Raw genomic sequence first — 12,890 nt, forward strand, 5'->3', positions numbered from 1 at the left:
TATGTACATAAATGGTATCAGGCTGATTTAGGATTAATGTATATCACCCTATAGTATAAATAGATGATGAGCAAAATCCCTATCATTCATAGACTGAGAGGTGAATATACATATTGTTAATTAAGATGGCTGCAGCTTCTAAGGTTTCTCCTGTGGTTCAGCAACTCTTGGTGTTTTTTTGCATAGCTTTGCTTTTCTCATCCGGTAAGACTACTACTTATTATCTCATGCATTTCTTAGTATAAACTCATATATTTGCACACAATTTCCACATTTTTTCTGAAACTAAGAGGCTAGATTATATTTCCAGACAAATGAGATAATTTTTTCTGAAATCCTAAAGAACAAACATGTATAGATCCAGAGTCTCTTAAAGAATATTATCGATCACCGTTCTCATTGAACTATACCTATACACATGAGGAAGTCACCATGAGCCCCAGTATATATTGACGACCCATACATCTCTTACCTGGTCATTTTGTTTCTATTGTGAATTTCAGTTTTTTTTTCTTCAATAGTAGTTTCTAATTTTCAATAATTAGTGTTAATTATCGATGTTTATTTCTGTGATAATTTACAGCAACGGTAAGGCCTGCAGAGGCACTAACACCACCAATAGTAAGATGCCTGGGTTCCTGTTCAGCTTTCGCAGACTGCAAGGCGGCTTGCATTTCAAACAATTATCCTAAGGGGGGAATCTGTATGGGATTTGGGACTCAACCTCCGGCTTGTTGCTGCAATATTAAACCATAATTCACCTCATGCTTCTTTTTCTTATGCATCAACTATAGGTTATCCATGTCTTTGATATCATAAGTTGGAAAATCCATATCAGTTGAAAATTAATAAAGTAACCTTCTATTATTTTGCCTTGCAACTCAATAGGTTATGATTTAATTGGTTCGGTTCTTGATAAGATACGCAAGATACCCAACTCTATTTAGTATATCTAAACAAAATTGCTTAAACAAATTATCATATCACGTAGTTCTATACGTTTCCACTAGTTTTCAAGATTTGGAACATACAGATCGATCATATATATACGTAATCATTCACGCAGGAATGACCACTAATACCAACTATAGTTTTATAAATTATTCCTCTCGAAAATCATTTTATATCAAAACATTGTTTTAACTTACCCATGAACCGTTGTCGATCAAGTTCATATATTTTAAAACAAATAATTTGTTTCGAAAATGATTTAACGATCAAACAAGTAATTCCGAGTAATAAATAAATCCGTTCGTAAATGAACCACGTGAGATTTACTCACCTCTAAATCCAGCTGCGTCTTCAATACAGCCCAAAATCACAATCACAACCGTTCGCCCAACCGAAACCGTCAATCACCTAAACAAATACGACCTTAACTTAGCAACCGATTCATAAAACACACTTAAACCACGATCCCACGGTCGGATCCTCATCCGTGACCACACAAAGTCATCGGAACAGCTCTACGATCAACATATCACAATTTGAAGTAAATCTGACGGTCGGATCCTCTCGGATCGCAAACCGAAGATAACGCGTAAAACAGTAAATCTAGCATGCATCAACATTTTTCCAAATTAACCTTATAATATATCAAAACGACCGTATCGATGCGTAGATGCATAAATTGTAAACATAACACATTTTAGAGGTCCTACTCGCCACCACAAGCGGTGCTTCAGATTGTGGTCAACCACGGCAGTCAACGCCTGATCAACCACCTCCGATGCCAAAGTCATCAACTACAAACTTGTTCAAAATGAAGGGATGATCAACTTTCATACCTGGACCTAAGTGAGAAGAGGTCTAGATCGCCCTAGATCAAGCTTGGAAGTTGGATCACTCTCGTGCGTCTGATCTGATCCTAGATCGAATCAGGGACATCGAAAGCTTCAAACCTTGATCTCTCGCTCCACACTAAAAATCGTGATGCAAGGCTTATATGGGGATGATCAGGAGGAGGAGGACAACCCAAAACTGAGAAGGATCGGTCCGTGCAACGCCAGCGTCGAGGAGGTCCGACCGGGTCGGGTCGCAGACTGGGGCCTCTTCGATCCAGGCCTGGGGGCTGCGGTGGGATGAGGGGACCACGGGGGTCGACTGGGCTCGGCGAGCCGAGTTCGGGGAGTGCCGGGTTGTGACCGGAGGATGCCGGGAAGTGGCCGTTCCGGCCGGGTCGGTTCAGTCGGGTCGCACGGATAGGGAGGAAAGAGAACGGAGAGTTTGGGGAGGAAAATGAGAAAAAGGAAACTTTTGAGATTTAATGAAAAATCCGGAATTTTCTCATATTTATAGAAATTTCCCCAATTTTCAATCGCTCATAACTTTCTCATACGAACTCCGATTTCCTCGTTCCACATGTCCACGAACTCGTATCGACGCGCTCTACAACTTTCGTGAAGGAAGTTTTCGGAGAACCCAACGTATAAAAGTCAACCCTTGCCACCCCCCCTAAAACCATATTCTTCGAATAAATATTCATCTGAAACACTTCCGCACCATCCTTGAACCACGAACTCGTACAAACAAACACTTTATCAATTCCCGGAAACCATTAGAAATTAATAACGAATTTCCGGGGTCTTACAGCAATAGACGTCTATTGGGGGCAATAAATCTTTCCGGCGACCTATGAGATCTCCGACGACCTCTTTGGGGACCTCGCGCGTGGTTTTTAGAAAAGTCCGGTGGACAACGGCCAGTGACGGGAATCTGGCGACCAGTGACTGGAATTCGGCGACCGGTGACGGGACTCCGTCTAAGTCTTCTATGGTTTCTCTCTCTTCCATTTTTTTTCTCTCTCTAAGTAATAAAGGGGTGAGAGTAAAATAGTCTCAAAAATAAACAAAAAACCAAAAAAAAAACTTAATGGGGTATTAAGGAAGACTTCCTTAGAGTGTTTTGAGTAAAAGGGGGAATTAAAAAAACTTAATGTAGTAAGTGGGAAAAAAATCCCAAGAAATGGGGTAAATGGACAAAAACCCTTTCAAATAAATTAGTAATAGCTACATTAAAATATTCAATAAAGTTACTTGTTTAAGGAAAATCCAAATCAGATTATTTTGAATTGAATTTTGTATTAAATGATAAGGCCATAGGTTGAAATTAATTAATTTTTTTTATTATTTTAGGTAAATTATACACTTATATAATTAATATAAGAAAATTATATTAATGCGATTGTCTAAAAGAAAATTGAATGTTATATTAATGAGGGAGGTAAGAAGAGTATTTGTGTTTTTTTTTTTTTTTTTTTTTTTTCTCTTTGTGCTTAATTGCCTTTTCATATTAGCTGAGACAATCTATTCAAAAGATGGAGGTCCAAATATCAAATTTAGAGGTCCAACAAGAACCATTCAAATTAAAATTCTGGTAATCTTTTTTTTTCTTAAATATGTTATGCAATTTATAGAAATTATGAACATTTCAAAAAATCTTAGGATCAGAATAAGATATTTACTCAATATTGAATGTAGACATTTAGATGAATGTAAAATTATAGTTGACTATTTACAAAATCAGTGATTTGCCTATTGACAGAAGCAATGATTTGACTATAGTTCAACACAATAAATATAGAGTGTCACGCCCCTGATTTTTAACACAAATAAAAATCGATATATAATCCCATAATTATACATGCGTGAATGTTCAGCCATCAATTACAAATACCTGGAAAACTTTTTCCCTTATACAATATACATATTGATGCCCCGAACCCACTATGTCAATATTGACCCACCTACAGAGTCATATATTACATAAGCTTACGAATTAAATTGTCAACAACAAAATAAAACGTAAAGGCTCCTCAGAGTTTACTACATAGCGGAAGTCATAACAATGGCAAAGCCAATCAAGTTTGCTTCCTACCAGTTCTGCTGCCAACAAGCTACCTCAGCTTCAGCCCCGATTATCCGACCCTGCAGGATTAACCCCTACACAGTTGGAATGGTGCACCGGGTTGTCACACAACAAACCCGGTAAGCTTTTGCAAGCCCGTATGAGTAACTCAAAACAACTCGCACAAAACTACGGGATAAAAGCCCGCACGTTTCGATCGAGGAAACAACTCACACAAATCACGAGATAAACTCACACAAATCACGTTTAAATCAATAAACAAATCACGGGATAAACCCACACGAATCACGAGATAAACTCACACAAATCACGAGATAAACTCACACAAATCACGTTTAAATCAATAAACAAATCACGGGATAAACCCACACGAATCACGTTTCAATCAAGAAACAAAGCACGAGATAAACCCACACGAATCACGAGATAAACTCACACAAATCACGAGATAAACTCACACAAATCACGTTTAAATCAATAAACAAATCACGGGATAAACCCACACGAATCACGTTTCAATCAAGAAACAAAGCACGGCAGACAGACTAGAGCTCTAACTGATCGTATCCACTAACCCGGCCAAAGGCGTGGATTCCCGATTTTCCCACTCACGATCACATTTCGTGATCCACGACCCTTAACTCGTAAGTCTTTGGATCCACGGTATAAATACCAAAACATTTAAAGGGGTCGCACTGGACCCAAAATGTTACACGAATCTAAAATGAAAGATTCACCGTAATTGATCCCTATCAATTACTCCCGGTACAAGACCCACATTTAAATAAACCACCCGCGAACTAAAATGCTCCACAATACACAACACTTTTCAAAACAATAGAAATCAACCCTTTCACAATATTGTTTCACGAAAAGTCACACCCAAAACAATAAAATGAACGCACCCATAATTATTGTTTTATCACACAAATCCACCTACACATATATATTTCACGTAAATATATATATACGTAGTCATCCGCTCAGGAATGCCTACTAATACCAACTATAGTTTGTAGTTAACTAAATAACTAACAAAACGATAAGGTAAGCCCGTTCGTAAATGAAAATTGTGAGATTACTCACCTCGAAACTCCCGCTGCGTCTTCACACCACTAGACTACTTACAGAATGCACTCTGTCAAGCACCTAAGGAAAGTACAGCCTTGATTCAGTCAATGAAACACAAAGAATAACGTTCGAAACCCTAAATCGAACAAAAATTCCCAAAGTGACGCCAAATGAGGCGAAACCACATCCGAGACCACCCAATGTCTCCGGAATACTTCTACGATCGATATGTCCAAACCACAAGTCCATCGAACGCTCGAATCCTCACGGATCGAATAAATTCACCGATATGAAACGGTTAAAATCAAAACAAATCCATACGAACTCCAAAATTTGCATATTATATATCGAAACGCTCGTATCAACGAGTATAACATATATAATACCAGAAACAGTCGCTTACGTGGCCGGAACACCGCCAGTTACGGAGGCGCACCGCCGCCGGCCAAAACTCATTATTTCACAAAACTCCCAACATCAAAAAGCTTCATCTAAGCATGCTTGTGGATTTTCATAACTAGCTCGAAGTCAGAAAACAAGCATAAAGGGTCAAAAACTACCTCACAAGCCGTGAACAGTAATCCAAACTGAGTTGATCGAGTTTTCACTTGAATCCTTCCAAACAACCACCACAGATCGCACAAGGAGGCTGCTGCGAACTCCCCAGGCCAAGGTTGAAGCGCCGCCGACGTCAGAACAAGGATTTCTGACCGGGTCCGAAATCCTCAAACTGCACCGCCTTGCAGCGCCGTCGTGGAGGAGAATCGGCGCTAGAGGACACCAGAGGGACGACCAGACGGAGGAGACGATCTTATCTGGAAAATTTCTCGGCCGGAGTTCGCCGGAAAAGCCGGGTCGGGTCGGCCGGGTGCGGGTCGGGTCAGACGGGTTTCTTCGATTCTGAAGGTGCAACCGAGAGAGAAGAGAGAGAAAGGAAACCTTCTGGAAATGGAAATAATGAAAATAGTAAGTTTCCAACTTGGGAAACTTCTATTTATACCAAAATGGAAATTCCTTCCAATGGCCATAACTTTCTCATGCGAACTCTGATTGACGCGTTCCACATGTCCACGAACTCGTATCGACGCGCTCTACAACTTTTGTGAAGGAAGTTTTCGGAGAATCCCAACGACTAAAAAGTCAACCCTTGCGCCCCCCCTAAAATGGCGCTTCCCGAATAATTATTCGTCCGAAACACTTCCGCTCCATCCACGAGCCACGAAACCATCCAATAATTACTAATTTAATTCCGGAAAATCCTCGGAAAATAAATACGAATTTCCGGCGCATCACATAGAGTTTTTCTATTGGAACCTCCAAATTTACTCACTTGACCTCCTATGCTTTTTACACTTCCTATCAAATTTTTTAATACTAAATTTACTCACTAAACCTCACTGAATTTCCTCAAATAACCTCACTCATATAATTTGCAAAAAAACTATTATCTTAAATAAAAAACTTAGTTAATTCAATGAATTAATTACTCTATGAATCTTAATTACATATCCATTCCTTAATCAGACAACATAAAAGTTTTTCTTCAATAAAAGAAATTAAACACAGGGTTTGACTTTTAAAAATTAATTTCTAATCAACAAGAAAATAACATGAACCATTTGTGCTTTTTGTTTTTTTTTTAACTTTTTTTTTTCTGTTTTAGCTCTGCAAAAAAATATGAAGATTAATCATTTTTTCTTAATGTTTATTTTATCCACCTCATGATTAATTATTTAAATATTTGTTTTAAAAAATGCTAGCTCATTTTTTATTTATTTATCTTATTTTTTTGTAAATATAATGGATAGACTTAGATTTAGGTCATTATATGATTTGTTTTGTTTTCCCTCACCAATACGCATTCAACATGTATATCATATATATATATTTTTTTGAAAAGGTATATCATATATTTTATGTCACATAATCATAGTTTTAACTCTTATTAAATATAGATGAATGCTTTAATGATGAATGCTTTAATGAGTATGTAGTGAAATTAGAAAATTTAAATAGATAAGGGAAATAATAAAGAATGCAATCTAATATTATTGAATTGGAAAATCTAGAGAAAATCAATGTAATATTTTTTTGGTATAATTATTGTCCTTAATAGTCATTTTATAGTAGGTTATATATGTCATTTAATAATTCATAATAGAGTGAGGTCAAATGAGCAGATTTGGAGGTCCCAATAGGAACACTCTAAATATATGTACATAAATGGTATCGGGCTGATTTACGATTAATGTATATCACCCTATAGTATAAATAGATGATGAGCAAAATCTCTATCATTCATAGACTGAGAGGTGAATATACATATTGTTAATTAAGATGGCTGCAGCTTCTAAGGTTTCTCCTGTGGTTCAGCAACTCTTGGTGTTTTTTTGCATAGCTTTGCTTTTCTCATCCGGTAAGACTACTACTTATTATCTCATGCATTTCTTAGTATAAACTCATATATTTGCACACAATTTCCACATTTTTTTTTAAACTAAGAGGCTAGATTATATTTCCAGACAAATGAGATAATTTTTTCTGAAACCCTAAAGAACAAACATGTATAGATCCAGAGTCTCTTAAAGAATATTATCGATCACCGTTCTCATCGAACTATACATATACACATGAGCAAGTCACCATGAGCCCCAAGTATATATTGACGACCCATACATATCTTACCTGGTCATTTTGTTTCTATTGTGAATTTCAATTTTTTTTCTTCAATAGTAGTTTCTAATTTTCAATAATTAGTGTTAATTATCGATGTTTATTTCTGTGATAATTTACAGCAACTGTAAGGCCTGCAGAGGCACTAACACCACCAATAGTAAGATGCCTGGGTTCCTGTTCAGCTTTCGCAGACTGCAAGGCGGCTTGCATTTCAAACAATTATCCTAAGGGGGGAATCTGTATGGGATTTGGGACTCAACCTCCGGCTTGTTGCTGCAATATTAAACCATAATTCACCTCATGCTTCTTTTTCTTATGCATCAACTATAGGTTATCCATGTCTTTGATATCGTAAGTTGGAAAATCCATATCAGTTGAAAATTAATAAAGTAACCTTCTATTATTTTGCCTTGCAACTCAATGGGTTATGATTTAATTGGTTCGGTTCTTGATAAGATACGCAAGATACCCAACTCTATTTAGTATATCTAAACAAAATTGCTTAAACAAATTATCATATCACGTAGTTCTATACGTTTCCACTAGTTTTCAAGATTTGGAACATACAGATCGATCATATATATACGTAATCATTCACGCAGGAATGACCACTAATACCAACTATAGTTTTATAAATTATTCCTCTCGAAAATCATTTTATATCAAAACATTGTTTTAACTTACCCATGAACCGTTGTCGATCAAGTTCATATATTTTAAAACAAATAATTTGTTTCAAAAATGATTTAACAATTAAACAAGTAATTCCGAGTAATAAATAAATCCGTTCGTAAATGAACCACGTGAGATTTACTCACCTCTAAATCCAGCTGCGTCTTCAATACAGCCCAAAATCACAATCACAACCGTTCGCCCAATCGACCAAAACCTTCAATCACCTAAACAAATACGACCTTAACTTAGCAACCGATTCTACGGTCGGATCCTCATCCGTGACCACACAAAGTCATCGGAACAGCTCTACGATCAACATATCACAATTTGAAGTAAATCTGACGGTCAGATCCTCTCGGATCGCAAACCGAAGATAACGCGTAAAACCGTAAATCTAGCATGCATCAACATTTTTCCAAATTAACCTTATAATATATCAAAACGACCGTATCGATGCGTAGATGCATAAATTGTAAACATAACACATTTTAGAGGTCCTACGCGCCACCACAAGCGGTGGTTCAGATTGTGGTCAACCACGGCGGTCAACGCCGGATCAACCACCTCCGATGCCAAAGTCATCAACTACAAACTTGTTCAGAATGAAGGGATGATCAACTTTCATACCTGGAGCTAAGCGAGAAGAGGTCTAGATCGCCCTAGATCAAGCTTGGAAGTTGGATCACTCTCGTGCGTCTGATCAGATCCTAGACTGAATCAGGGACATCGAAAGCTTCAAACCTTGATCTCTCGCTCCACACTAAAAATCGTGATGCAAGGCTTATATGGGGATGATCAGGAGGAGGAGGACAACCCAAAACTGAGAAGGATCGGTCCGTGCAACGGCAGCGTCGAGGAGGTCCGACCGGGTCGGGTCGCACGACTGGGGCCTCTTCGATCCAGGCCTGGGGGCTGCGGCGGGGTGAAGGGACCACGGGGGTCGACTTGGCTCGGCGGGCCGACTTCGGGGAGAGCCGGGTTGTGACCGGAGGATGCCGGGAAGTGGCCGTTCTGGTCGGGTCGGTTCAGTCGGGTCGCACGGATAGGGAGGAGAGAGAACGGAGAGTTTGGGGAGGAAAATGAGAAAAAGGAAACTTTTGAGATTTAATGAAAAATCCGGAATTTTCTCATATTTATAGAAATTTCCCCAAATTTCAATCGCTCATAACTTTCTCATACGAACTCCGATTTCCTCGTTCCACATGTCCACGAACTCGTATCGACGCGCTCTACAACTTTCGTGAAGTAAGTTTTCGGAGAACCCAACTTATAAAAGTCAACCCTTGCCACCCCCCCTAAAACCATATTCTTCGAATAAATATTCATCCGAAACACTTCCGCATCATCCTTGAACCACGAACTCGTACAAACAAACACTTTATTAATTCCCGAAAACCATTAGAAATTAATAACGAATTTCCGGGGTCTTACAGCAATAGACGTCTATTGGGGGCAATAAATCTTTCCGGCGACCTATGAGATCTCCGACGACCTCTTTGGGGACCTCACGCGAGGTTTTCAGAAAAGTCCGGTGGACAACGGCCAGTGACGGGAATCTGGCGACCGGTGACTAGAATTCGGCGACCGGTGACGGGACTCTGTCTAAGTCTTCTATGGTTTCTCTCTCTTCCATTTTTTCTCTCTTTCTATGTAATAAAGGGGTGAGGGTAAAATAGTCTCAAAAATAAACAAAAAACCAAAAAAAAAAACTTAATGGGGTATTAAGGAAGACTTCCTTAGAGTGTTTTGGGTAAAAGGGGGAATTAAATAAACTTAATGGGGTAAGTGGGAAAAAAATCCCAAGAAATAGGGTAAATGGACAAAAACCCTTTCAAATAAATTAGTAATAGCTACATTAAAATATTCAATAAAGTTACTGTTTAAGGAAAATCCAAATCAGATTATTTTGAATTGAATTTTGTATTAAATGATAAGGCCATAGGTAGAAATTAATTAATTTTTTTGATTATGTTAGGTAAATTATAAACTTATATAATTAATATAAGAAAATTATATTAATGCGATTGTCCAAAAGAAAATTGAATGTTATATTAATGAGGGAGGTAAGAAGAGTATTTGTGTTTTTTTTTTTTTTTTTTTTCTCTTTGTCCTTAATTGCCTTTTCATATTAGTTGAGACAGTTTATTCAAAAGATAGAGGTCCAAATATCAAATTTAGAGGTCCAACTAGAACCATTCAAATTAAAATTCTGGTAATCTTTTTTTTTCTTAAATATGTTATGCAATTTATAGAAATTATGAACATTTCAAAAAATCTTAGAATCATAATAAGATATTTACTCAATATTGAATGTAGACATTTAGATGAGGGTCTCTTCCCGTTTACCCAAAAAGCCTCTCTATTTTGCCCAACTGCCCAACACTTTTGTATTACACTATTACTTTTGGGGAAAGACTAATAGGGATAAGTCTATTTGGTAATGCCTTTTATATCCTATGTTGACTCTTGGTTTTAATAGTATTATAAAAAAAAAAAAAAAAAACTTCATTTTAAACGACAAAAACGAAAACAAGACTAGCCTTCAACATGCCTAAGTTTTTCACCTAACGGCCTCTTGCCTAACGGTTACTTAACAGGCGGAATCACTGCTGCTTGTCCTAATTTTTGGTTTTAAAACTGGTTTTTTTTTTTTGGTTGAATAGTACAATCAGAACTTTGAGTTTCTATAGGATGCAGGCATCTGGATAGTGAATTAAGAAGAAACATAAAGACCACTATAATTAAGGAAATTTAATGACAACTATAAATGTTTGAAGAAATGGGTGAGCAACCATACGAATTTATTTATTCAAATATACATACATGTTAAACATTCAGAGCCTCATTCTCAGGTAAACAACAAAAGCTGTTTAGCTATCCATAAGAATGAGAACAGGTACTTACTTGTACTGAAGCACACTACTTCACTTCTAGATAGGAAAGAAAGCACACTACTCTTTTTTTTTTTTTGAATATCGGATTGATATCTCCGTTTTTCGAATGCCTTACAAATGAAACTTAAAGCTCCTTATATAGGGAGCGGACCTCAACCTAAAATTCAAAACATTTAATGTACAGAACAACTCCGTGACTTTTCAGCTTTCTGAGTGCTCCTGATAATGGAGGTCGGATGGAGAAAGCAGAAAAGGAGTGGATGAAGCGTCACTTTCTTCTTTTTGAAAAAGCAAAAGTAGCATTTAGAAAAAGTCTAAAGTTCTACAGTTGCAAAGTTGGTGCTTTATTCTTCACCTGTAGCTTCACATGTTCTCATCTGTTTCAGAATGGTGGCCAAAGACAAAGGAGTTGTTGTCTATCTAGGCCATGCGAGTGGTTGTAACGTTGTCCTCGACATCTGTATCAACATACATCTTATAGTGGTTGTCATTTTCAAGCTTTTCCACCCACTGCATGCATGCCATTGTCGAGTCTATCTCTTTTCTGGTGAGAGATAGAAATAGGTCACTGCTGACTACGTCAGGATGATCATAGGCAGTGATAATAGTTTTCTCTCCTGCTGCCAGGAAGTATTGCTGATGTCTTCAGAGATGATCTTTTTAATGTACTCCAGGGCCATGGCCTTCATCCATGGGATGCTTGAGTTTGGCTGACCATTATACCCAACGCAGGCAGGTTGGAGGTATTCTCTCTGAATGATTCTCACATAATGATATGGAGAAATATATTCAACCTCACCGTTTGCCTTTCGGATCCATTCTGGAGGAGTGGATCTAAACTTTAGTCGAAGTGTGCTGTCAGTTTTTCTGGTATTCTTGACAGTATTGACGATGATGGGGGGCAAACCTTTTAGATCATCATTTGTTTTAGTCCACAGATTATGGACAAAACCATTTTCAACAAGCCAAAGCTTGTGTTCTTGGGGGTGTTCACTCTGAACATTTACCAAGTATCTTCCAACATATGGTCCAGCTATGATGAAGAGGGTTGGGAACAGTAGACCACTGCTTCTCTCTTGGAAGGCAAATAAAAGGTTGTCCAGAATTGCCTTCTGGTGGTAAGCAAGTCTCCTGCCAGTTCTGAACACAGGAGTATCAAAAGTTCGAAGTTCATAATTAAAAACATTAATTACTCCAGTTGGAGTAGGTTTGCTTTTTGGCAAAGCAACAGCCGTCAACGGTCTTGATGAGCCTTTACCGTCTGCCGTTTGAGACGGGCTAGCCAATCCTTTACCCTGAGATTGATCAGTTATGGCTGGTCTTTTTGGACCTAGCAGGAATTTTTTGAGGATTTCTTCTTTGGGATCCTCGATATCTTCATGTTCTTTCCCAAGTCTTCTGCTTCTGGGATTGCGACCTTCGTCGTCATCTCTTCTGTTGAACATGGCTAATTCTCTTGTCAAGGCGTCTGGAAGATAGTTCTTGTTTCTAGCAATTAATTCAACAACATAATCGTATTGGTTAAGAAATAATTGCTAGTTAGCTAATCTTCCTCTATCAGCAGCTTTATCAAGTTTGAAATTTTTGAAATTCTTTACTCTGGTACAATCGGTGCGAACAGTAAAGGGTTTTCCAAGAAAAGCTGGAGAATTTAAAATCGTTTTCTTTACAGCCAAAATTTCTTTTTCCCCTGTGGGATAATTCAGT

Source organism: Rosa rugosa, chromosome 3 (genome assembly GCF_958449725.1).
Source record: "Rosa rugosa chromosome 3, drRosRugo1.1, whole genome shotgun sequence".
Classification (NCBI taxonomy): domain Eukaryota; kingdom Viridiplantae; phylum Streptophyta; class Magnoliopsida; order Rosales; family Rosaceae; genus Rosa; species Rosa rugosa.